Below are 25,807 nucleotides of genomic sequence, written 5' to 3' on the forward strand. Positions count from 1 at the left end.
ATATAAAAAGTCATGTAGTGAATTCTCTGTGCTTTCTGGGTATGGAATGAACATGTTATATGTGGGAAGAATACATATTCCAAATACAATATACAGACACTTATTGAATTTTCTATGCTAGCTAGAATTTGAGTGAACAGAACATAGGTGTAGTTGATAGTGGATTGAATACATATTACACATAGACATCGGTGTATTAAATTGTCTGCACTTCGTAGACATTGAATGAACAGTATATACATTCAATTCATGGTGGAATAAACACATATTCTACGTCTACAAGTATGCAACTAATTCTATGTGCCTCACAGACACTGAATGAACAAATTAACACATATTCAGTTAATAGAATGTAGTGAAATCCATGTGTGCTCTAGATATGAAAAAAAGGAATGAATAGGTTATATGTGTAGTTGATAGTGGAATGAACATATATTCTACATGCCAGTAGGGCTGGGTGAATATGATCTAAATAACGATTAATTGACATATGCATTAGCTGGTGGTAATGTGACAGGATGGCATGGATGCAATATATTTACCAGTAAGTTAATCAATGTGGGGATAGTGCCTGCATATGTGGAATATGTTCATTATACTATAAACCACACATAGAACCTGTTCATGGTGTCATAGGCCCAACATTCCTTCCTAAACCTATAATTTAATACCTTAATTAATCGCAGATAATTAAATAAATAAACACGCAACAACGAGTTTATGTGGATAAATTAGGCCACAATGTTTATTCTGCCGGCCGCCTCTTCACCGCGTCACTGGCCGCATCTTCATCCAAAAGCGTCAACTGCACATGTCTGTGGGCCATTTTCCTGTGGCCGAACGGGCGCTCGTGTAAGAGGCCACAGGATAATGGCTGACATACATGCGCAGTTGGCTCTTTTGGATGAAGATGCGGCCAGTGACGTGGCAAAGAGGAGGCTGGCAGAAGAAGACAGAGCTGTCGCCCTATGTGTAATCTGTTTATTCCACTCCTAGGAAGCACACAGAAAATTCATATCTGTATATGTGGAATATGTATTAATTCCACTATAAACTACACATATCCTTTTCATTACACATTGGGAAAGCACAGGGAATGTTCTGCAGTACATGCCTGTATTATGTGAAGTATGTGTTCATTGCACTATAAACTGTATTTATATCCAGTCCATTGCAAGTCTAGGAAGCACAAGGAATTTACTATATGCCTATGTATGTGGAATATGTGTGCATTCCACTATAAACTACAGATATAGCCTGATCATTCCATGTGTAGACAGCAGAGGGATTTTACTACATGCTAATATATGTGGAATATGTATTTATTTCATTATTATCTGGACATATAAACTGTTCATTCCATGCCTAGAAAGCACAGGGAATGCACTACATGCCTGTATGTATGTTAATTTCACTATAAACTACACATATATCCTGTTCATTCCATATAATTAGGGTTGGATGATTAATAACCCAATCAAAATCACAGTTAATTGAACATTTTACCTTGATTAAGATGAATGAACTCCCATTTTTACATGCCAGTGAATTTAGCTATTGGGTATTCATATATCAGCCAATGGAAGTGTGAGATGGGATGGCATGGATGCAAAAAGTTTTAATCATTGCATCAATTATTATTGATGTAAGCAAGTTTAGGAACTACACTGCTGTCCAGCTATAGGGCAGTGTTGTAGTATCTAAAGCTGCAGGGAATGGAGGCATCCAGTGGGTTCTGCAGCAATCACTATATCAGCGCTTTGCTTGGCCCTGTTGTGTAACTATGTCTGCCCTATAAGAAGCTCCTTCTGGTGTTGTCACCATGGAGATAGTCAAGGCCAGAATGTACGTCCACAAGGGGTCAGGCGGTAGCCATCTCCACGAAGATCATGATGCTAATGTTCCAATCTTCTATATCTGCATATACACAGAGGTATAGTTACATCTATAAACAAAGAACCAGCAGTTAATATTAGTTAGAACGATATGGTGACTACGCATCTCCTACAAAAAATAGACAAACTCTTATGAAATTACCAAGCTGGAATATACTGTTCATGTCACTATAAATATCCCAAATAACATTACACAAAGACAATTACCATTTCAGGGCTTTTCTGCTAAACAGAGGAAGGGGACAAGCTTATAAAAAGACACTCATATCAGGCTTGTCATTCTACTCAAGGCATCTACTTTCAGGATCCACCAGGCTTCTTTTTTGTAAAAGTAATATGTTCCAGTCCTACAAAATGAAGCATCTCCGCTCTACCTCCATGTGATCCTCTGACATGTTGGATCAATTGCAGTGATCCTTCTCCTCATGTAATTGAGTTAAAATGCTCTCTGAATTTAACATATAGGTATAACATATTGCTTTCCTAATGTAAAAAAAAAGCCACAAGGTCACATCCCATTGAAGTAATATTGTATCCCCGCAGGTAATAGCATTACTTATGGGGGAGCACTATTAAAGGTGCCTTCAGCCTTATGGTTGCCTGCAATGGGCTATAAGTGTAACTACTCCTACCTGGCGTAGCTATATTTCTACAATCGCTGAATAATAGCTTTTTGAAGACAACCATAAGGCTCATGTGGTCCTCTGCAAAAATGAGTTTGACACCCCTGACCTAGAGGATCTAAACTGACTCCTGCCTTCCCAAACTCTCATAATACCACTACATCTAAAGGTGACCAAAGGTTTATTTATGGCTTTCTCTTTTAAAATGGGGACTGTAGTAGTCATACTTTCCCCATTAATATTTATCAGGACATCTAAAAACTCGGAAGACAAAATATTAATGGTTGTATTTCCTTTATTATGATAGGTAACAAAATCTGTGAATTATTTTTCTGAACCTGACCATATTATAAATACATCGTCCACATGTTACTGATATAAGTAGATATATCACACAAAAGGGATTGGACATTGTGTAGATATATGCATCCTCAAAAATGACTAGGAATATTATGCTTACTTATATAGCGCCATCATATTCCGCAGCGCTTTACAGATATTGTCAGTCACTGTCCCATATAGGGCTCACAATCTACATTCCCTATCAGTATGTCTTTGGTGTGTGGGAGGAAACTGGAGTACCCAGAGGAAACCCACGCAAACTCGGGGAGAACATACAAACTCCTTGCAGATGTTGCCCTTGGCAGGATTTGAACCTAGGACTCCAGCGCTGCAAGGCTACAGTGCTAACCACTGAGCCACCGTGCTACATTTGTGAAGCTACACACTACTGGCTTGCCCATGGCAGTTCCCTCAATTTGGGCATATTATTTATCATTGAAAACAAATGTGTTGTGTGTCCAAATAAATCCCAAACAAAGGTAATGTATTCTGCACTCTTGTTTGCACTAAATCCAGTATATAACAAGACCCTACATTTTATATTCAACTAGCCTCTCCCCGCAACTTTGTCTGTGTGTTGTTGGCATCGATGATCCACCTATATTCTGCAAATTTCTGCCGTCAATGGTTTGCCTGCTCCAGCGTTTCGGCAGCTCTCAAGCTGTCCTACAATTCACTGGGATGCCATCAGCCAAAGCCGGCTGCGTTTCCGTAGATATAATTGACATGCTGCGATTTCCAAAACCATGCAGATACTGTAAAACGCCGAGATTTTTCGGGCAAATCACAGCGATTCTGGCCCTTGGGGCCCCAGCCTTAAACTTTTGACTTTCAGGCTCCATATCTCACCTCTCACACTACCATCATTTTATAGGAAATTATCATGGCTATCTCATACATAAATTTGACTTGTAACTATTTAGCATATGATTAGTTATGCAGATTCTTGTCATGTAACTGCATTGTTACTGCTTTGCTCCTGGTGGTGGAAAAATCTTTTTCTTCTTCTATTCTACAAATTATATCCTGTTCTCACATTCCCTAATAGCTCAGTGTGTTATTAGGTTGATTCACAAGCAAAAGGTCATTGGTACAAAAGGAGGATCGGCCATGGAGACTTCCCAAGAAAAGAGAAGCAGCTCATCAATAGCAGTCTCTCAGCCAAGAAAATTACCAAATTACACTTTTCATTGCTATTTTTTTTGCAACATTTTTTTTTTGTTGTTGTTGCAGCTCACTACATGGGGCCCCATATTGCGAACATGCAGTGTTTTGACCATGGCAAAGTGGATTGGATTTAGGCTAATCCCATCTATACATTGTAGAAAAAAATCTGCTGTAGAAATGCATGCGTTTTTGTTAATCACAGTGTGTCAATTAACCTACAGAAACGCTGTATTTTACATATAGGTAAAACAGAAGCAGAGGAAAACTCTGCAGACTTTTTGTGGAAACCTGATGCATTTTCACAACGCGTTTTGGCAGCAGCTCGCTATATGGGGCCTAAGCCTTATGTCGGCTTCCTATAATTGGGATCACCTGGCAAACTAACTATCACAGGTGTTTGATTTCTGTGATCCAAAGAGCCCTAAGACACAAGACCAGCCATGAGTGTAATTGAAAAACAATTAAACACTTAAGACACTCAAATCCGATTTGTACAATAATTTAGAACGCAGTGTATAATAAGGCACAATTTACTCAAAAATATTCTGCTGCGGGGTTATCTGCTATGGGACACATTTATTAACCATTTGTAGTATACAATAGAGTGTTAAATATTATAATAATTACAATATTCTGTAGCACACAAAGGGTTAATAATCTACTGACATCACACTTCTATATTTTGGTACATGGGTGGTGCAGTTAGAGTACACCATTTTAGAAATGTCTTTACATAGCAACAAGATGGAAGGTAACACCCCCTCTCATGAATATAAATGTAAGGATTGGAGTCAGGGTCAGGCAGTGCAAAGTGACACAGCTGGGAAAGCAACACTGTGCAACTAATGACAAAAGGGGTCGTAGGCCCTGCGGCTATAACTATGCTGTAATATCTGAAATGAGGCAGACCAATGCACTTCCTAATTGAAGTGCGCCTACCACGGCTCCTAACCTTCTATCCGGCGGCTAGGATAAGGGAAGAGGAGGCCCTGAAAGTCCTAGGGACTGGAGTCACGGGGTCACACCTAAACAGAAAGCACAGTGTAAATGCAATGCAAAACAAAAGACTAAACAGCATGGAACCAGGGAGGACCACAAGTCCCAGCAAGACACAGAAGAGAAGGGGAGGTCAGACGAGCAAGAGGTCGAGCCAGGAGATATAATAAAGGTACCAAATCAAAAGACAAGGGATAGTCAAAAATACAAGCCGGGTCTAAAAACCAAGAAACATATGGAATACAAATAGACAGGGAATCAGACTGAGCAGGGGGACCAGGAAACACAAAGTGAATGGCTGGCAAGGATTCATGCCTGGGTGGAGTTTAAATAGCAGCAGAGAACACACCTGATGGCTAATGACATGGAGACTGAAGGCAAGGAAAAGATTAACCCTTAATGACCTAAGCACACCCAATAGAACTCCTAACACATCGCCCAGGGAGACGCCGCGCAGCAAGGAGACCACGGCGACTCCGTATCCTGACAATAAATCAGTGACAAATACACATGTCTGGGTCTTTGGGAGGACCAGGGTGAGTGGTCCTGGCAGGTGGTCATTCATGGAGGATCTCTCTGATATGTCGTGACCAGACCAAGTCCAAGAACCAAATAACAAGCATGAACCAAGCTGTAACTACAAGATATCCAGAGGAAGAAACTCAACCTCCCTGAAGATGTAAGCTATTGAGAGATTGACTGATATTTCTGTTATTCTGGATGTTTTCCCTGTTCCTGTGTTTTCCTTCAAGATGTTAATAAATCAACCACGTTTTCATAACAAGCTGACTCCTCCTATCGTGTTAAGGCCTCACAACACGTGGCCACAAGTTTCACTGAATTTCAGAATATTTTAGATAGAGCCATTTATGCCATGTATGTAAGTTTGTAAAAGTGGGTTGGCTTGGCTACTTGGCCTGAATATCAACACATTCATAACTTCTGACTTTTTAAGATGTCACCTTATTTATCTGCAATATCATTCCTGTAGGTGGCTGGTGTAGAAATTAAAGAAACATCTTCCTGCTCAGGCCATATGTTGCAGAAACGCAGTGGAAACCACTGTGGAGAAAACAAAGTGAAACACAGCAGGAAAATGCAGCATTTTCATTCGGACCAAATAGGCCCAAACTGAAACTGCTGCTATACTCCGGGGTCTCATGGCCTCTTCAGGTCTTAGAGACGTCATGAATGCTGAGGTCTGTAATTGGGCATCAGTGGTCATGTCAGCATCATGGTGCACATCACATTATGCCGGTGTCATTTGGTGTCAGCTCTCAGCAACCCTGTAATTTTACAGCGTCTGCTACTTCATGGCTGAGTTGCCGTGGTTCCTATAAGCACCGCCACACTGGTCAAAAATGCAAAACACCTTTGTGGTTTTAAAAAAAACTATGCATAAACACAAGTAAAACACAGATGTTTAATAGCATCTACAGTATCCACTAGTACTTTGCTACTTATTCACCAATTTATTAGAAACAAGCCTTTATTTTGTTTGTGTTTAAGTTAATTAGCAAACGTTTTTTGACGTGGTTTTTTTTTTTACATGATTCGGCTTTTTGTCATGTTTTTGTCACAATTTTTGCCGTGGTTTTTTGTCTACAACAAACTGTATGGAGAAGGAAACTTCCCTTTAATAAAACACCTATGTTTTTTTATGCAGTTTTTACAAAAATTGCTTAAAGAAAAGTGTTGCGTTTTTTCCGCTTTCCATTGATTTTAATGGGCTTTTCAAGATGGAATCTACCTGAAAATAGGTCATGCCACTTTTTTTTATTTAGCTGAAAAAAATCAGCTAGACAAAAAAACTGCTATAAAGTCCCCTCAGTTGAGAGTCCGTCTGCAGCCACCCCAATGTAAGAAAACTTTCTTCCATTATGTTTTTTACTTCTCTGACAAAAAAAAAAGATCCTGCAAGACTTTTTCTTCCATTGCAAAAGTAAACAAACATGACAGAAGACATTGTCCATCATGTTGTTTACATTAGAGTCAATGGGAACAAACACGTGGAGGGGCTTCTGTCTGTGTCTGTTACTCTGCTATTGTTAATGTCGTTGCTGTCATCCTATGACAGATAACAATGAAAATAATTAACAGTAGTGTGAATGTAGCCTACAGTAGTTCTTTAAAACTGCTAGTAACCACACTGCTTATGTGCAAAGACTTGATTCGAAAACTATGAGGCACAGCTCATAGTAAAACTCAGGTTCCTGCCAATGCTTTGGCACAAACATGGTCTCTAAAGCAGAAATTTCCATAATAATCCCAGTTGTGCATTATCACTGCAATGTCTGTGGCTATAGAGGTTGAAGGACCTGGGATGAGTACACAGGTCCTTTGCCCAGGACCAGTTTAGCTTGCTGAATTTGCTGAGTCTGCATACTAAATGTTGTAATTTAGAGATAGAGGCATCATACACTGCTACTGGATGGAGGAGGCTTTTCTCTAGTCTCTTCTCTCTGTTTTGAGGATGATGCCCCTGACAGTGTTGGATGTGTGGAAATTGGGAAAGATTTGCTGCAAGCGTGGAAGGTTTTATTTGGGGCAAATGCTACTGCCAATGGGCTATAGTCAAAAAAGTTTGAGAACCCCTGATCTAAAGCATAGACCTCATTTTGCAGTTTCTAAAAAGATTCTGCTGTCTGCGTGTTCTGAATGTCAGGTCTAAGCCAGTCTGCCAAAATCTAACAAGAAGAGCTTGGATCCATTGTCTAGGACATTTCATTTTCTAGTTCAAAGCCTTCAAATTCCTCCGATCAGCTGCAGCAAGAAACCTGTCATTATGGAGTTTCCTTCAATGTGTTATTTTTCCATCACTGGGCTGCACACTGTACCAGGAATATGCTGTCAGCTCTAGGTGAGAAACCAGTCATCAAGTTTGATGGTGCAGAATGAATGCAGGGACATTTCCTTGTATCACCTAGCAGTGGTCATGAATATTGTCACTATTTATTGCTAATTTGTAATTAATGTTTTTTACCTACCAGCTCATTAGTCTGTTGACCTCATTCTATGCTTTTGGACCTCCATTGTTGAACGTGTCTTAAAGTCAGCTGAGTTTTTTTCTCCTTAACCCCAGCAAGAAAACATCAGATGCAAACTCTTGACACAAGAATCAGAAAAAGCTGACGTGGCTATGGGCCGCAGTGCCAAAATCCCTGCAATTATACAGTGGTAAGCTTTTTTGAGCAGGGACCTCACTCATGTCGTGTGAATTGATGATTAATTTATTACTCTGTAGTGTCTCTATTTGTCTGTACATGTACCCTACCTATGATTTGTAAAGTGCTACAGAATATGCTGGCATGGTACAAAGTATTAAGCTTACAATACAAATATGAATAGTACAATAGAGCATTGATTAAATGCAAAAATACAAGAACTGTGAGAAGATGACAGAGTGCTGGAGTCTCGATATATCAGCCCCAAGTTCTGACCTATGTGTGGCCCAGGGCGGGTCCTAAATAGGTCTCAGACCCAAGTGTGGGCCCTGGCACGTTACTGGGCCATAAAAGAATGCAGAGCCAGCAGTTCAGGGCAGATCCTGGAAGCGAGAGGAGGTGCCTGGGTCTGTCCTGACACACTGAGAGTCTGGAAAGACAGTGTTGCGTTAGTTTTGTTTACCCTTGTGGTTGGTCGTACGCCATACCTACAGTTAGTACTTTATTGTCTATTTACTGCTAAGACGAGCAGGGTTTTGCTTGACATTCTTTTGCCTGAAGTTAAGGCTGTATTTTATTTTGCTCATTTTGTGCCTGAAGTCAAGGTTTAATTATTTTGCTGTTTTTTTCCTAAATAAAGCTGTTTGCTGCAGATTTTGTGTCCCTGTCTCTGCTACCGAGTTAACTTTCCCACATTCCTTTTACACCAAATTTGACAGTTGTGAAGTTGTTCCTGAACCTCTAGTAGGACTTCAGCAAAAAAGTTCTTTTGGCTGAATACCTGTTCTACAGGTACATGTTTGCCTCTTCCAATATGCAAATAGGTTCTCTTTGATGTAAAAGGAAATACTTGCTCTAGCTCCACATTTTGGAAGGCAGCTCCCTATAGTTCAATGCCTGTATTTCTGAGAACCCTAGTGACATTGACTAGGATTACAGCCAAACCAGAACATCTCTTTCAAAAGGAAGAGTGGTCCATCTGCAGAGAGCTGTTTCACGGTTACTGACCCTCATCAGTTCGCAGCAGAGTACTTCTTTAGTTATTTAAGGTGTCCACGTCTTGGGTCAGAAGGAATAGTAAGTCTTCTTAGGTAGATAATGCCATTTGAGGCCATCTGTGTAGAGTCTTACAAACCATATATGCTCTACTAACAATTTTGGCAAAGAAAAATGCACAGCATTCCTTTGGCTTGCCATAGATCTAATGTGTATGACCAGCCTAAGAGTCCTTTTACACTGGATTTACTCTACTGATCCAAGTAGGTTGACGCTCATACGTAGGGCCTATGGGAGTCAGATGATACTTAATGCAGTCCTCTATCCCCATATACACGGCAATGTGCTGCCAATAACAGGTATTGGTAGACCTGCACAAAACTGTTGTCATAGCCACCACATTCACCCAATACTATATACGGTATATAAAATATACTGAAATGACAGAATAGTGAGATTAACATAATTATTTTTAGTTCAATTTAGAAATACCTTTTAAAGGTTCTGTAATTTGGAGGAAAAAATTACCTTGGATAAGACAAAACAAAATCTCTAAAAATGTCACTAGAGAGCTCTATATGTCACAAAAATTATTTAGTTATTTTGGCAAATGTCAGTGTGTATGGAGACAACCTTTGTCGATTATGTGCCAATTTACTCCAAAAAATTATTGAAGGGATTGCAAAGTAATAATACAAGACTGAGTTCTAAAAAAAAGATGCTCAAAAATTGTTCTTTCACAAAAAAATATGCATTCTTTAATACAGACATGACAGGAGATATGGCACATCATTTTTACATTATTCCAAAGTAGTCACAGTTTTTATGCACATCTGCGACAACCATGCTCTCACTAAGAGGTATGGCTACAGTGTCCATCACCCGAGGTAAATATTCAACCCCCCCCCCACCACACTGAAAACTTAAATGCCCCCAATTCATGCAAAGTATTGATTAATAGAGATAGATAGTAAGAGAGCTAGACACAACAGATAGATAAATGGATTTTCTGTCATATCTGTTTACATTTGTAACGGAAGGTAATGTCGTGCATGCAGGTCTTTATCTTCTGTTACAAAAGTAAACAAAACATGACAGAAGATATTTTCCGCCACATTGTTTACATTAGTGCCAACGGGAAAGGACACAAAATCAGTCTGTGACCATTCTCTGCAACAGTTTAATATTCGTTGCTGTCATCCTATGACGGAAGTCAGTAATGGACATTAACAACAGTATGCCTTCTAAGACCCTTTAAAAATTCAGAACGCAATCCAGGCAGTACTCCAGAATTGATGAAAATAAAAGGGGGATACTTTACTCACCTATGCAAAAACTCAGCTCTGGATTTAGAAAGGCTCTAGTGCAGTGATGACAAACCTTTTAGCGACCAAGTACCCAAACTGCAACACAAAACCAACTAAACTGTAGCGAAGTGCCAACACAGCAATTTAACCATAATGCTGTATGGATCCACAATTATAGATCTACAAAATACAGTCATGTGAATGGGGCTTTACAGAGCTTTCAATGATACAAGCAACTTTGTACTGAAACAATTAATGTTCTCTATTGACATTGGACAAGATCTGTTTTATAGTGACCGTGCAATGTTATTACAGCCTGTACTAATATCACATCTGCTATGTCATATAAATAGTGAAGGACCCTCACACAATACAATCTGCTCCACAGTGGCCCCCACACAGTATTATCTGCTACACAGTGGCCCCCACACAGTATTATCTGCTCCACTTTAGGCTACCAGACAGTATTATATGCTCCAAAGTAGCCCCCCCCCCAGTATTACAGTATATGCTCCACAGTAGGCTCCCACACAGAGTATTATACACTCTGCAGTACACCCCCCACATACAGTATTATATGCTCCACAGGACGACCACCCCCCCACACAGTACTATATGCTCCTCAGGATGCCCCCCCACAGTATTTTATGCTCCCCAGTATGTCCCCCCACACAGTATTATATGCTCCTCAGTATGCCCCCCACAAAGTATTGTATGCTTTTCAGTACATCCCCACCCCACACATCGCCGGGCGTCCTCCTTCTTCTGACTACGTCAGAGTTACTCCAGCAGGTAATGGCCTTTTTTTAAAAAAAAAATCAGGAGCCCACTGGGCCCCTTAATGTCCTGGGCCCTGTGGCAGCCGCTACTGCGGCTACTCCGGTGTTTACACCACTGCCGCTCAGATTTTCACCAATCGGAGAGCTACCGCCAACACCTATTCCACTCATTCTTAATTATAGTCTTGTGTAATAGTCATTCTGTTCTTTGTGAACATGTTTTGCAGCAGGATGAACAGAATATCCAGAACTTGCCTAAAGTTTCCAGTTGGCAGTATTCATCGCTTTCTAATGAATGTAAATTATGCCAAACACTTCAGTGCTAATACTCCAGTATTCCTGGCAGCTGAGATAGAGTATTTGAAAGAGATCTGGTTTTTACCAGGGTATGAAGCTCAGTTCTGGAGCTTTCGTCAAATCATAACCCACCACTGACAGCTAGCAATGCATGAAGATGTGGAACTGTCAGGTCTCATATACATGTTTTTATACTTTTATATGCTTCAAATTCAAATTTTTCCCTTGCTACTAAACTATCAGTTGTGAAACAAGTTATGTTATCTAAAGATGGTGCCGACATCCTGCTTGCCACACCTTATGGCTGACATCTCAGGCTGAAACTGAGGCTGCACCTGGTTGTACGGCAGAATCAAGAGCCAATAGGGGATGGACAGCTCAGAAATGTCAGAAAAGCTTCATACCATACTATGCATTAACCCTTCCCTTTCCTGTATAAATATGTGTGACGTAAATAAACACCAGTAGTGCTGATCGGAGAAGGGCGAGAGAGCATGAGCTGGATGTGAAACAGAACTGAGTGTCTGTGTCCTTCTTAGCGCCGTGCACACATGCTCATTCATTTGGACTGACTGACCCTGTATTGTCGATTTATGACCCCGACAGAACTAGATGAACTGCTGACAAATTTGGTGACCTCCTCAAAGGGCTTTAGAACGCAGAGCACTTCCCTTATGAGCCTCCAATGGCAGCTCTCAAAATAACACATTAACTGCTGTATGTAGTGATTATTGTTCACCACCTTCTGCATGCTTACACAGATGTTCCAGCAAGTGCATGGTGAAATTCCACCAAGTTGGAATGATGAAGGTAAGGTGGTGCAAAGGCAAAATGCAAAATCCAGTGGGGTGTTTTTAGCCACATACAAAAGGCTGAAAAGTGCATTTTCCTCATCATGAGCAGCACCTCCTTTACTACTTTATATATGTTAATAAAGCAGTGCACCACTATAGTCAGCACATGTGCCGTGCAAAGGCAGTGTGTTATTCAACCCTAATACAGCACAGTAACAATATTGCTGCCATTGTCGCTGGCAACATTGCCCAATAGAGATAGGCAAACCTCTTTAGATTCATTTTGTTTTGGGTTCAAGTGGTCCTGTCCAAATATTTGCTTTGAGTTGAGTAAGTTTGGTACAAACCAGAGACTAAATTGACTTAAAACATAGACTATAACACAGTCAGGGCTCCTAAGAATCCATTTATCCAATTTCTAGCTCTCTGAAACAAATGCAACTGAAGTTATATCAGAGTTAAAGTCACTATGGAAAAATGGATGGTAAACAGTGGATACAAACTCCTAGTTAAACCATCCATTGCATTGCCACTTGTTTTTATGCATTTTAGCTTTCAAAATGCTCCAAAAAATACCCTTTTTTGGGAAAAGTGCTTGACTGTCTTTTTAGACACACAGGACAGTTATATTGCAAGAGGCAAAGGTTATATAGAAAAATTAGCCTGTCCTGATAACTACTAAGTGCTACAGGCTTGTTATTTGGGAAACAAAGGTGATGAAGAAGTGACTTTCCAAAACACAAAGCCATCAAAAATGATCCCTTCAGATTTGATATCAAAATGGCATTGGCATTAACAGAGACAATGGCACAGGTTTTAATGACATGGATCGATACAGTGTGGTATAGTGGAATGTGATGGACCAGGCCACAGGACATGTCTGGCTGAGTGGTGGCAGTGGTAGCAGTGGCATAGAAAAAAACTCTCAACAAAAGATTTTTCTCTAACAGGGTTGACATTGTCAGTAAAAACAATGAAAGTCACAGATCAAACTGCTCTATTGCAAAACAAACTTAGACAAAATTAGATTATTGGCAATGAAAGGGTTAATGGTCCAGTGTCTGTCTGCAGCAGTCATAGGCTAACACAGTGCATAGTGCAGATATTCTGCTCTCCCTCACTCCCATGATTTCTCTATCTGCCTATAATTGATAAAATCTGACTAAACTTTGTTCTACTTCTCCTACTCATATGATTCTCTAGTTCTATAGCAAGTTTTGCTGCTCTATTACAGCAGAACATGAAGTAATTGGTTTTGATCATGCAGTGATGAATAACAGTTGTTCCCTAGCTTGAATATCACTAAAAATGACTCTTCTTCCTGCCCACAGCATCTTTTATTCTGTCTGTGACATCAGCACTGTGAGATGTCAACCTCCCATTAATTATTGGCTGAGAGGCTGTCAGGTGATGTCACACAGGACTCTTCTGTATGCATGTAATGGTGGCCATTCTAGTCTGTGCAAGACGGATCACTAAGTATTCAATGTAATTAAACCAAACAATTTGGAATCTTTGGGTCGGAATACAGCAAAGAAAGAACTGGTTCGCCCATCTCTACTGCACAGTTGAGGTTGCCAAGGAACCATTCAGCGGGATACCTGCTGTAAGAAACAGTAGAGCAGCTCTTCCGCTGTGTGGCTCCTCTGATCCAGACTAATTAACTGTAAAACTGCATGGCAGGACTTCAGCTTACACCCTGGAAACAAAGGAGGAGGCGGAGGAGTGGAAACCGAACCTTGCCGTGATGAAGATGGGGGCCAGAGAAGAGGATCCAGAGGAGGCAGATGATCCCTGCATGATGTTGGAACTGAGGTCTGCATAAATGTGGTGGAACTAACATCTGGCTTTGTTGCATTTCTGGACTGTGGCTGCTGCCATTCAATACATTGACCCAATGGGCCATGAAAGCCATGTACTGTCCTTGTCCATGACTGCTGCTCTATGTATCAACAGTGGCGTGCACCTTACCCCACAGTGACATAATTATGGGGATAATGTTCCTTCTTAGGGAGAAACCACCTATCAGGTGTGTGGAGACTTATACAGCCATAGTCGCTCCACTGCTGGGAGACAGATTGGCATATTCCTCCCACAGTGACATATTCAAGGACAGGCCCACATTCTCTGACACATGGTAATATAAAGTAGGGATAGCTTTCTTAGAGAAATAATTGCAGCTCAGAATCTTCCTTCGAGATTTTAGTACATGCCATTGATTGATGAAACGCAGTAGAATCCACTAAGTGGTACTGCAGCGTCTGCACCAGCAACTTGGCAGGTGCAAGATAAGTTGCAGAATCACTCATATTGCTGTTTCATGGATACAGTTTCCTTTAAGGCTAATAATTGACAGTGACGTGGAAGAGGAGGAGGAGTACAAGAAACAGATGGTGATGATAATGACAACCACGTGGTAGATGTGGATGTGGCCTGCCTACAAGGAAGATTACAGGGAGAAGGTGTAAGATGGTCTTACTAACCCCTGCCAATGCCACTGCCAAGTCTATTTTGCCAAATAAGTTGGTAATGCCTTTTCATGTGAATACGTAGAGATGTATTTTCTACATCTGTTCCTCTATGACCACAGCTAAGTTTCGGCTTACAAATCTTGCACATTGCCATGGATTTGTTGTTTGGCAATGTACTACAAAATTCCCACATGAGAAATGCCCGTGTGTAGCAGTTGCTTCCAATAACAGCAGCTCTGGAAATATATCTGTCACTAGCACCACCCCCACCCCATGAGTTTCCTCTAGGTCTATCACCACTACCACCATACTATTCCTCGGATGCCACCCTGTCAACCTGACCTGGTTGCTGGGTCCTATCTTCAAAGGGTACATTGTCGGCAATGTTATTGTCTTGCGCGCATTTCCATGGGATTCTTTAACACCCTCATAATTTCAACCTTCAGATTTCCCGCTAGTGCCCCTACTAAAACAAGTACCCATACCACACCCCCTGCCACTACTACCTCCACCACCAACAGTCATGTCTCCCTCTTCCATCTCTGACTCATCAAAAAGAGGAGGGAGACTCCTCTGATTAGGAGAAATAGTTTTCTCAGCAGGTGCCATATTACTACTAGGAATCTGTGTCAGTGAAGAAAATAAGAGACATGGTTGACAATCCAGAAAGACTCTCCAGTAAATTACATCTTACAACGTTAGAAGAGGAGGAACACACAGAAGCCTCATCTGGCCATTGGTGGATATATAATAATGATGTGATACAAAATATTTCTGACACTGCATATGTCTTTTTTTGTTTTTGTTTTTTGCCTTAGCAAAAAACTATTTCAAGAAAAACTGGTGAGTATTATACTAGTACACACTGTGCCAGTCAGCTTGCTTTTTTTGCCATTACAATGGCACTTTATATGTATTGGTTAACAAAGAAAAAAAATCCTTGACCAGTCAAGATTTCTCAGACTATCACTCTGCATCAGTGTTTTTGTCATTAAAACAGCATTTTGTATGTATCTAATGAAAGAAAACGCCCCCCAAAACCTTTACTAAGAGATTTTTTACTAACAGGACTGACTTTGTCAGTAAAAACAATGTAAGATACTCTAGATATTTCCAGGTCAATCTAACAATGTATTACCAAAAAACTACACTATTGCAAAAAAAAGACTTAACAAAATTAGATTATTGGCAATGTTTGGTTAACTGTCTAGTGTCTGTTGAGCTCTGGACAAACTGTAGAAGTCACGGGCTCACAGCACAGTGCAGAAATTCTCCCTCCATTCCTATGGTTTTTTATTTGCCTAAAATGTATTACATCGAACTAAACTTCCTTCGACTTGTCTTCTTCCTATTATTCTATAGTTCTATTGCACTGCTGCTGTTGTTTCCCAGTAGCAAAATGGAGCTATTGCTTTGGCTCATGCAGGGATGATGATAGCACAAGTGTTTCTTAGACTGAATATATCCCAATATAGCTCTTCACCAGCTAAAATCATATATAGTGTCTGTGACATCAGCATTCTAAGTTCCCTAACTGCCATTCACTATTGGCTGAGAGGCTGTCAGGTGATGTCAGAACCACAGCCAATGTCACAGACATATCTCCTATGTATTTTCATTACGCAATGCATTGCCATTTTAGTTTGCCCGTGACGAATCGCAAAGTATTTGGAATCGTTAATAAACAAAAAATTTGGAATATTCAGATCAAATCTGGCTTGTAACAAATTGATTCATCCATCTGTAGTGAAGGCTCACGGGAATATCCAAAATATCACACAAAAGATAACAGAATGTAACTGGACATCAACACAAGCAATATAGAAAATTTTTTTGACTGTTCCTCATTTGATTCCTCAGATTGAAGTTTTCTGCTGCAAACCTCACACTTCATGCTTTGAAGAAATGGAATCTGTAGCTAAAAGGAACATGCTGCAGATCTGAAAGTCAGCTGGATGCTTGCTTTCCCCTGTGCAAAATTTCCACTACATGAAGATAGAATTTTCTTTTTCCTTTCAATTCAAATTTTTATTACAATTTTAGAACAATACAACAAGGCCTGAAATAGACCAAAAGAACAGAGAAAAACACAAAGATACAAAATACAAGTTAAACAAAACAAAGTAGTACGGAGCCATCAGGGAAAACCCTCGAAATGGTCCGGCCAGCGAAGGCACGGGAATAGCAAGAAAGAAGAGGAAAGGAAGAGGAGCGGAGAAGGAGAGCCCGAGGGGGAGAGAAGAGAGAAAGGGAGAGGGGGAATTGAGGGTGGGGTGGGGGGGTGTCTAATGGGTATGAGTAGGAGGCGAGCAGAAAACAAACCATATAAGAGCCCTGGTAAGTGCCCCGATAACCAGCCGTATCAGGTCCCCGTCAGAAGAACTTAAAGTCAATAACGTAAGGACAGAAATTAGCTTAACAGTGGAAGTATCTCTAATCACCGGCGGCAAACATGTACAGGGTATACCACACAGGCCAAGGAAGGAGGTCCAGAGCCCAGGAGCATCTGATATTCCCTGGAGCGTTGAAATCCCATCAGTAAAACCAGGTCTTAATGAAAACCTCAGTCGTGTCATGCAGGAAAGAAGTGAGGTTCTCCATGCGCATGTTCTCAATGAAGGATAGAATTTTCTAAACCCTAGCCACATGCACTGTATTGTACTAAATTCTGCTATGCAGAATCTGTAACACAGTCAGGATTGGCAAATTTATATGCAGATTCTCCCAAAGTGACTGTATTAATAATTGGTTATATCTCTAGAAATAATATCCAAAGAACTGCAACTTTGGAGATATGTAGAAGCTGAGAATCTCATTGACATATGAGACCAGCACTGTTCTAGATTTCATAATGTCTGAGATAAAACTGTTTGAAGTGACCACTCACCAGTCTCAGTTTCTCTGTATTATACAGGAGCTTGCACTTCCATTCTCCAGTGGAAATCAGTATAAAGATTTCGTGAGCAATAGTGAAACAGAGGGAAGAATAAATGAGGGGCAGACGTGGATTTCTGCACAAGATTTCACAGAAAGGAGTCAAAATCAATTAGAACATGTATTACAACATTTTTTTAATGACACAAATGCTGCTAGAAAAAGTTGTTTGAAAGTTCACTCTTCATCCAGGTTCTACCTTAGGATAACCCGTCAATATTAGGTCTGTGGGAGTCCGGCATCGCTGAGCACTTATTGCATAATGCATTAACGACCTATCGACTATGACACATATTAAAGAGATTTTCCAGGTCTTCCATATCATGACCGATCCTTAAGATAGATTATCAATACTGTGAAACCTCTTGAGAAAACCGCTCCTTTAAGAAGACCCCCCTTTTAAAGACCGATTTTTTTCAGTGAACGATTTTCCTCCCATTATACTCTATAGAAGCTACCTCTCTATAGGCAGACCACCCTCTTATCTCACTAAAGACCACTTTTAAGAACCCCTTTCAAATGAACACACATTGGGCTTGTATACACTAGACCAATATGGGCACAGCTCTGTGCTGTACCACATCACTGGACTGCAGCAAGCAAGAGCATGAGACACGTAAGTGACATCAGGGGAGAAATATGACCATAATCACACTGGAGCAGAGAGTCAATGTCATAGTCATTGCAATGTGCCTTTGAGGTGCTGAGCACAGTCCCCATATTGCAAGGACAATCTTGAAAGCTGGTTCTCAAAAACACTTGAGTTTTATGTTTACCCCACACCAGAATGGGAATCCTTGTTCCTTGGTGACACTTGTATTGCCGTCTATGGGACTTGCAATCAAATGATTGCAGGTCCAAGCCCCCTAGGTAGGGGCTAATAAAATAGAAAAAAAAAAAGTTTTTAAAAAAATACAAAAAATAAAAAAGTATTAAATCACCTCCTTTCCCTCGAATACGTATAAAAATATAAAATTAGTGCGATATATATACACATTAGGTATCCCTGTGTCCAAAAATGCCCGGTCTACTTATAAAATATTTTTCCTGTACAGTGAACGTCAAAATTAAAAGTGCCAAACCGCTTTTTATTTTCCCTGTTTCACCTCTGATTTAAATAAACAGTGATCTAAGAAAAAAAAAAAAATTCCCCAAAATGGTATAACTATGGTAAATCTGGCCCCGTCAGATTGTCCATGCAAAAAATTATGGTTTCCAGTCGGAAAGGCCACATACGGACACTGGTGGTTTGCTTTACAACCCATTCAAATGAATGAGTTGTAAAGCAGACCACATGCAAACCGTTGCCTGTCCAGTTTCTCAGGGGTTTACGACGGAAACCCCGGGGTGGACAGTGGCGGTAGCCTGAACAGGTCAGTAATAAAGAGAGAAGTCTCTTCTTAGCACAGAGCTGATGGCACATGAGTGAATGGGTCTACCCCAGTGGCCAAACATTGGTAAGGTCATAAATACTTACATTCATAGCAGCAGCATATACTTGCTGTATACAGGCGAAGAGTTCCTTACACATACATAAATGTAACCATATAAAGGTGTCCATTAATCCTACAAAGAAAGCAAGAGTGTACGTCTGGTCTTCACTTTGTTATCATTAGGAATGGTTTTTGCTTAATAGAATATACAATACATTATATATATATATATATATATATATATATATATATATACACTAGAGGGAGGACCCAGCTTCGCACGGGTATATTACATTTTATGTTTGTGTAGTGGCCCCATAAGAATTGTCCAATTTTGCACTGGTGTATTTTGTATGTTGTTTGTGTGTATGTCCATAAGCGTCATCTGATTATGTGTATCTCATTTTGGATGTCAGTGAAAAACCTGTGATCAGTTGTTATGGATACCTGGAGTAAAGCTGTATCTAATCCTTCCCCGTGTAGTACTGTGTTTAGATGCAAGTATCCAATTCTTGTTGGTGTGGTACTGTGTGCAGATGCACATATCTAATCCTCCCCGTGTGGTATTGTGTGAAGAGGCGCGTATCTAATCCTCCAGTAAGTGAAACTGTGTGCAGACGCTCATATCTAATGACTCTGGCGTGCGGTACTGTGTGCAGATGCGCGTATCTAATACTCTGGCGTGTGGTACTGTGTGCAGATGCACGTATCTAATCCTCCCCTGTGTGGTATTTTGTGAAGAGGCGCATATCTAATCCTACGGCATGTGGAACTGTGTGTAGACGTGGGTATCTAATCCTACGGCATGTGATACTGTGTGCAGACGTGCGTATCTACACCTACGGAATTTGGCACTGTGTGCAGACGCGCTTATTTTATCCTCTGGCGTGTGGTACTGTGTGCAGACACACGTATTTAATCCTCCCCTGTGTGGTATTGTGTGAAGAGGCGCGTATCTAATCCTACGGCGTGTGGAACTGTGTGTAGACGCACGTATCTAATCCTACGGCATGTGGTACTGTGTGCAGACACGTGTATCTAATCCTACGGCATGTGGTACTGTGTGTAGATGTGCGTATCTAATCCTACGGCATGTGGTACTGTGTGCAGACGCGTGTATCTAATCCTAAGGCATGTGGTACTGTGTGTAGACGCGCGTATCTAATCCTACGGCATGTGGTACTGTGTGCAGACGTGTGTATCTAATCCTATGGCGTGTACAACTGTGTGAAGACACGTGTATCTAATCCTCCCCTGTGTGGTATTGTGTGAAGAGGCGCGTATCTAATCCTACGGCGTGTGGAACTGTGTGTAGAGGCGTGTATCCAATCCCCCGGCATGTGGTACTGTGTGTAGACGCGCGTATCTAATCCTCCCCGTGTGGTACTGTGTGTAAACACGCGTATCTAATCCTCCCCCGTGTGATACTGTGTGCTGAGACGCGTATCTAATTCTCTGGCTTGTGGTACTGTGTGCAGAGATCAGAAAGGTCCCTATTAAAATTTAACTTTTATTGCTTATGTTTAAAACACGAAAATCCCCAAGTAAAATCAGTGAAAACTAGCTCTGCTGGGCCTATTTTCATGTATCAGAGTTACCTTTAGGGTTAAATTAGCCGTGGTGTTCAACCCTCATTTAAATGTTTTGAGTTCACCACTTTTAGTGCTTGCAAACAAAAAACCCCTATACTAGGATCAGATAACCCTATAACCAACACCAGCATACTAGTATGAAAACATTGGAATGTCATTTAGACAACATTGTAGCTAAATCAATTATGGTGAGTAAATGGTGAGTCCTGTCTTAGTGATATTGCTGTTGCTACTGGTCTCGTCGATCCTCTGGGACCAGGCTGCTACACATAGGACCCTCACCTAGTAAGTACTATGATATAAATTGCCTCGACGCGTTTCCCTAACTGTTCATCAGGAGGTAAGTAAATTTAGCACAATCGCATAATAGATGTGCGGTTAAAACCGCAGTTCACGGGACCATGAGGGTTGGCCCCGCTACTTAAGGGATCGACGCTGGTCTCTGTTCGGGCTCGGCTCTAAATAGCTAGAGCGCCCGAGTCTCCGCCTCTCTTGGACACGCCCTCTGCCCTCCGCGGCCCAATCCATGACCGCCGAGGGAACGAGCCCACACAGGAGGCGTGTATACTCTGCAAGGACGGCAGAGGTTCGGAACTCGCGCATGCGCGAGTACTTAGTTAAAGCACACATCGCCGCTCGTACCATGATGAATGCTGGTAAGTGTGAATAGATGTATTCCGCTCTGAGATTTGCCACACCGATCAATTGTAGCGATGGACCTAGGTATACAGTAGCTCAGAGACATATAGACTGGGTGACACTTTAAGATGGTATATGGCCGTAGTCTCCGATTTCCACCATTCAGGTCCCGTTTGTATCAACCCGTAGCGCAAGATGCCGCCTGGCAGCCGCATAGTAGTATCCCACTATGTGCATGAACTTCCTGAAGAACGAGTATCTTCAATCTTATGTGTTCTACAGGTTTTTCATTTAAGATGTTTATGACTACATCCTTTATGTGCCAATAAAGTGTTCTGTTTACTCTCCTATGTATGTCTCTTTCTTATAACACTAATCCATTGCTATACAGGTCTAGCAGACAGTTACAGATACATTACTATTCACATAGCTCAACCAATTTTGTTTTAAAAGAGAAACTCTTCAGAGAATTTTTGAAAGGTTTTTAATACATCAATAGCATGATAAACCGTAGATCAGAGATACCCTTATCTTCCAGAATTCAGAGATTTAGTCCCTTCTAATTAGCACCGTGGAAAAGAGTCACCACACACGCGTGCGTTCATATCGGGGAACAGATGAAAATTACACCTCAATGGCGCCTAAATAATGAAGACAGGGAAGTTTTACAGGAATGGCAAAAATGAAATAGATTCATTTAAACCCCCCGGCTTCACGGATTTGAAGCGGAAAATCCACTGGGTCTCCTTCTTTAGGATCAATCCCTCCCAGTCACCTCGCCTAATGGAACGGGGGACTCTTTCCAGCCCCTGGAATTGGATGGCAAAAGGGTCTCCCCTGTGGTGGCCCCACACATGATTTGCCACTGGGGTATCTCGCTGATGTACAATATCCCCAATGTGATCTAGTACCCGTCGGCGAAACTCTCGCTTGGTTTTTCCGATATAGTTGATATTGCAGGCGCAGGTCGTCGCATATATAATGCCTTCGCTTCGACAGTTAATAAACTGGCGGATTTTAAAGATTTTGCCAGTCACATGTGCTGTTACCTCTGTGCACTTTCTAATATATGCGCAAGCCCTGCAGGACCCACACTTATAAGTGCCCATAACACGGGATTTAGAGAGCCATGTTTCTTCTATTGGGCCTGGATGGAGATGGCTACTTGTCACTAGATCTGCCACATTTCGTCCCCTCCTAAAGGTGATAGATGGATGGGGAGTAATGATTTTTTTTGTATCCTCATCCTGTTGGAGAATACCCCAATAGGTATTGAAAATATGGTTAATTTCTTTTGTATACTTGTTGTATGTCCCTATCATTCGGGTGACCTGTGTTGTTTCTTCTTTTGTTTTTGGAGTCAGGAGGGTTTCCTTTGGAGTGCATCTCGCCATTTCCCTAGACTTGTTGAGTAGATTCGCTGGATAACCTCTAGATACAAATCTCTGTGTCAAAGCCTCACTGTGTTTATCAAATTCCCTTATCGAGGAACAGTTCCTTCGTACTCGTAAGAATTGCCCTTTTGGAATGCCCCGTTTTAGGGCCATAGGGTGATGACTGTCCCAAGCAAGTAGCGAGTTGGTCGCCGTATCTTTCCTAAAGAGACTTGTCTCCAGAGTATTTTGTTCCGTAACCGTAATGGTAATGTCTAAAAATGAAATTTGCCTATCATGTATTGCTGAGGTAAAGTGAAGGTTTAAGTTGTTGACATTCAGATGCTCAGTAAACTGATTGAATTGCTCATGAGTCCCAGACCAGATGATTATGACGTCGTCTCCATCCAGGCCCAATAGAAGAAACATGGCTCTCTAAATCCCGTGTTATGGGCACTTATAAGTGTGGGTCCTGCAGGGCTTGCGCATATATTAGAAAGTGCACAGAGGTAACAGCACATGTGACTGGCAAAATCTTTAAAATCCGCCAGTTTATTAACTGTCGAAGCGAAGGCATTATATATGCGACGACCTGCGCCTGCAATATCAACTATATCGGAAAAACCAAGCGAGAGTTTCGCCGACGGGTACTAGATCACATTGGGGATATTGTACATCAGCGAGATACCCCAGTGGCAAATCATGTGTGGGGCCACCACAGGGGAGACCCTTTTGCCATCCAATTCCAGGGGCTGGAAAGAGTCCCCCGTTCCATTAGGCGAGGTGACTGGGAGGGATTGATCCTAAAGAAGGAGACCCAGTGGATTTTCCGCTTCAAATCCGTGAAGCCGGGGGGTTTAAATGAATCTATTTCATTTTTGCCATTCCTGTAAAACTTCCCTGTCTTCATTATTTAGGCGCCATTGAGGTGTAATTTTCATCTGTTCCCCGATATGAACGCACGCGTGTGTGGTGACTCTTTTCCACGGTGCTAATTAGAAGGGACTAAATCTCTGAATTCTGGAAGATAAGGGTATCTCTGATCTACGGTTTATCATGCTATTGATGTATTAAAAACCTTTCAAAAATTCTCTGAAGAGTTTCTCTTTTAAAAAAAAATTGGTTGAGCTATGTAAATAGTAATGTATCTGTAACTGTCTGCTAGACCTGTATAGCAATGGATTAGTGTTATAAGAAAGAGACATACATAGGAGAGTAAACAGAACACTTTATTGGCACATAAAGGATGTAGTCATAAACATCTTAAATGAAAAACCTGTAGAACACATAAGATTGAAGATACTCGTTCTTCAGGAAGTTCATGCACATAGTGGGATACTACTATGCGGCTGCCAGGCGGCATCTTGCGCTACGGGTTGATACAAACGGGACCTGAATGGTGGAAATCGGAGACTACGGCCATATACCATCTTAAAGTGTCACCCAGTCTATATGTCTCTGAGCTACTGTATACCTAGGTCCATCGCTACAATTGATCGGTGTGGCAAATCTCAGAGCGGAATACATCTATTCACACTTACCAGCATTCATCATGGTACGAGCGGCGATGTGTGCTTTAACTAAGTACTCGCGCATGCGCGAGTTCCGAACCTCTGCCGTCCTTGCAGAGTATACACGCCTCCTGTGTGGGCTCGTTCCCTCGGCGGTCATGGATTGGGCCGCGGAGGGCAGAGGGCGTGTCCAAGAGAGGCGGAGACTCGGGCGCTCTAGCTATTTAGAGCCGAGCCCGAACAGAGACCAGCGTCGATCCCTTAAGTAGCGGGGCCAACTCTCATGGTCCCGTGAACTGCGGTTTTAACCGCACATCTATTATGCGATTGTGCTAAATTTACTTACCTCCTGATGAACAGTTAGGGAAACGCGTTGAGGCAATTTATATCATAGTACTTACTAGGTGAGGGTCCTATGTGTAGCAGCCTGGTCCCAGAGGATCGACGAGACCAGTAGCAACAGCAATATCACTAAGACAGGACTCACCATTTACTCACCATAATTGATTTAGCTACAATGTTGTCTAAATGACATTCCAATGTTTTCATACTAGTATGCTGGTGTTGGTTATAGGGTTATCTGATGCTAGTATAGGGGTTTTTTGTTTGCAAGCACTAAAAGTGGTGAACTCAAAACATTTAAATGAGGGTTGAACACCACGGCTAATTTAACCCTAAAGGTAACTCTGATACATGAAAATAGGCCCAGCAGAGCTAGTTTTCACTGATTTTACTTGGGGATTTTCGTGTTTTAAACATAAGCAATAAAAGTTAAATTTTAATAGGGACCTTTCTGAACTAAGTTACAAAAATTTTCCCTATACCCTGTGTATTCCTCCTACTGTGTGCAGAGACATGTATCTAATCCTCCAAAGTGTGGTACTGTGTGCACACACATGTATCTAATCCTCCCCTGTGTGGTATTGTGTGAAGAGGCGCGTATCTAATCCTTTGGCGTGTGGAAATATGTGTAGACGCGCGTATCTAATCCTACTGCATGTGGTACTGTGTGCAGACGCGTGTATCTAATCCTATGGCGTGTACAACTGTGTGCAGACGCGCGTATCTAATCCTCTGGAATGTAGAACTGTGTGTAGACGCGTGTATCTAATCCTACGGCATGTGGTACTCTGTGCAGACGCGCGTATCTAATCCTACGGCATGTGGAACTGTGTGTAGACACGCGTATCCAATCCCCCGGCATGTGGTACTGTGTGCAGATGCGCATATCTAATCCTATGGCATGTGGTACTGTGTGTAAACGCACGTATCTAATCCTCCCCCGAGTGGTACTGTGTGCAGACGCGCGTATCTAATCCTCCCCCGTGTGATACTGTGTGCTGAGACGCGTATCTAATTCTCTGGCTTTTGGTACTGTGTGCAGAGGCATGTATCTAATCCTCCAAAGTGTGGTACTGTGTGCACTCACACGTATCTAATCCTCCCCTGTGTGGTATTGTGTGAAGAGGCGTGTATCTAATCCTTCGGTGTGAG

The sequence above is a fragment of the Leptodactylus fuscus genome, chromosome 6 (assembly GCF_031893055.1).
Source record: "Leptodactylus fuscus isolate aLepFus1 chromosome 6, aLepFus1.hap2, whole genome shotgun sequence".
NCBI classification, from domain to species: Eukaryota; Metazoa; Chordata; class Amphibia; order Anura; family Leptodactylidae; genus Leptodactylus; species Leptodactylus fuscus.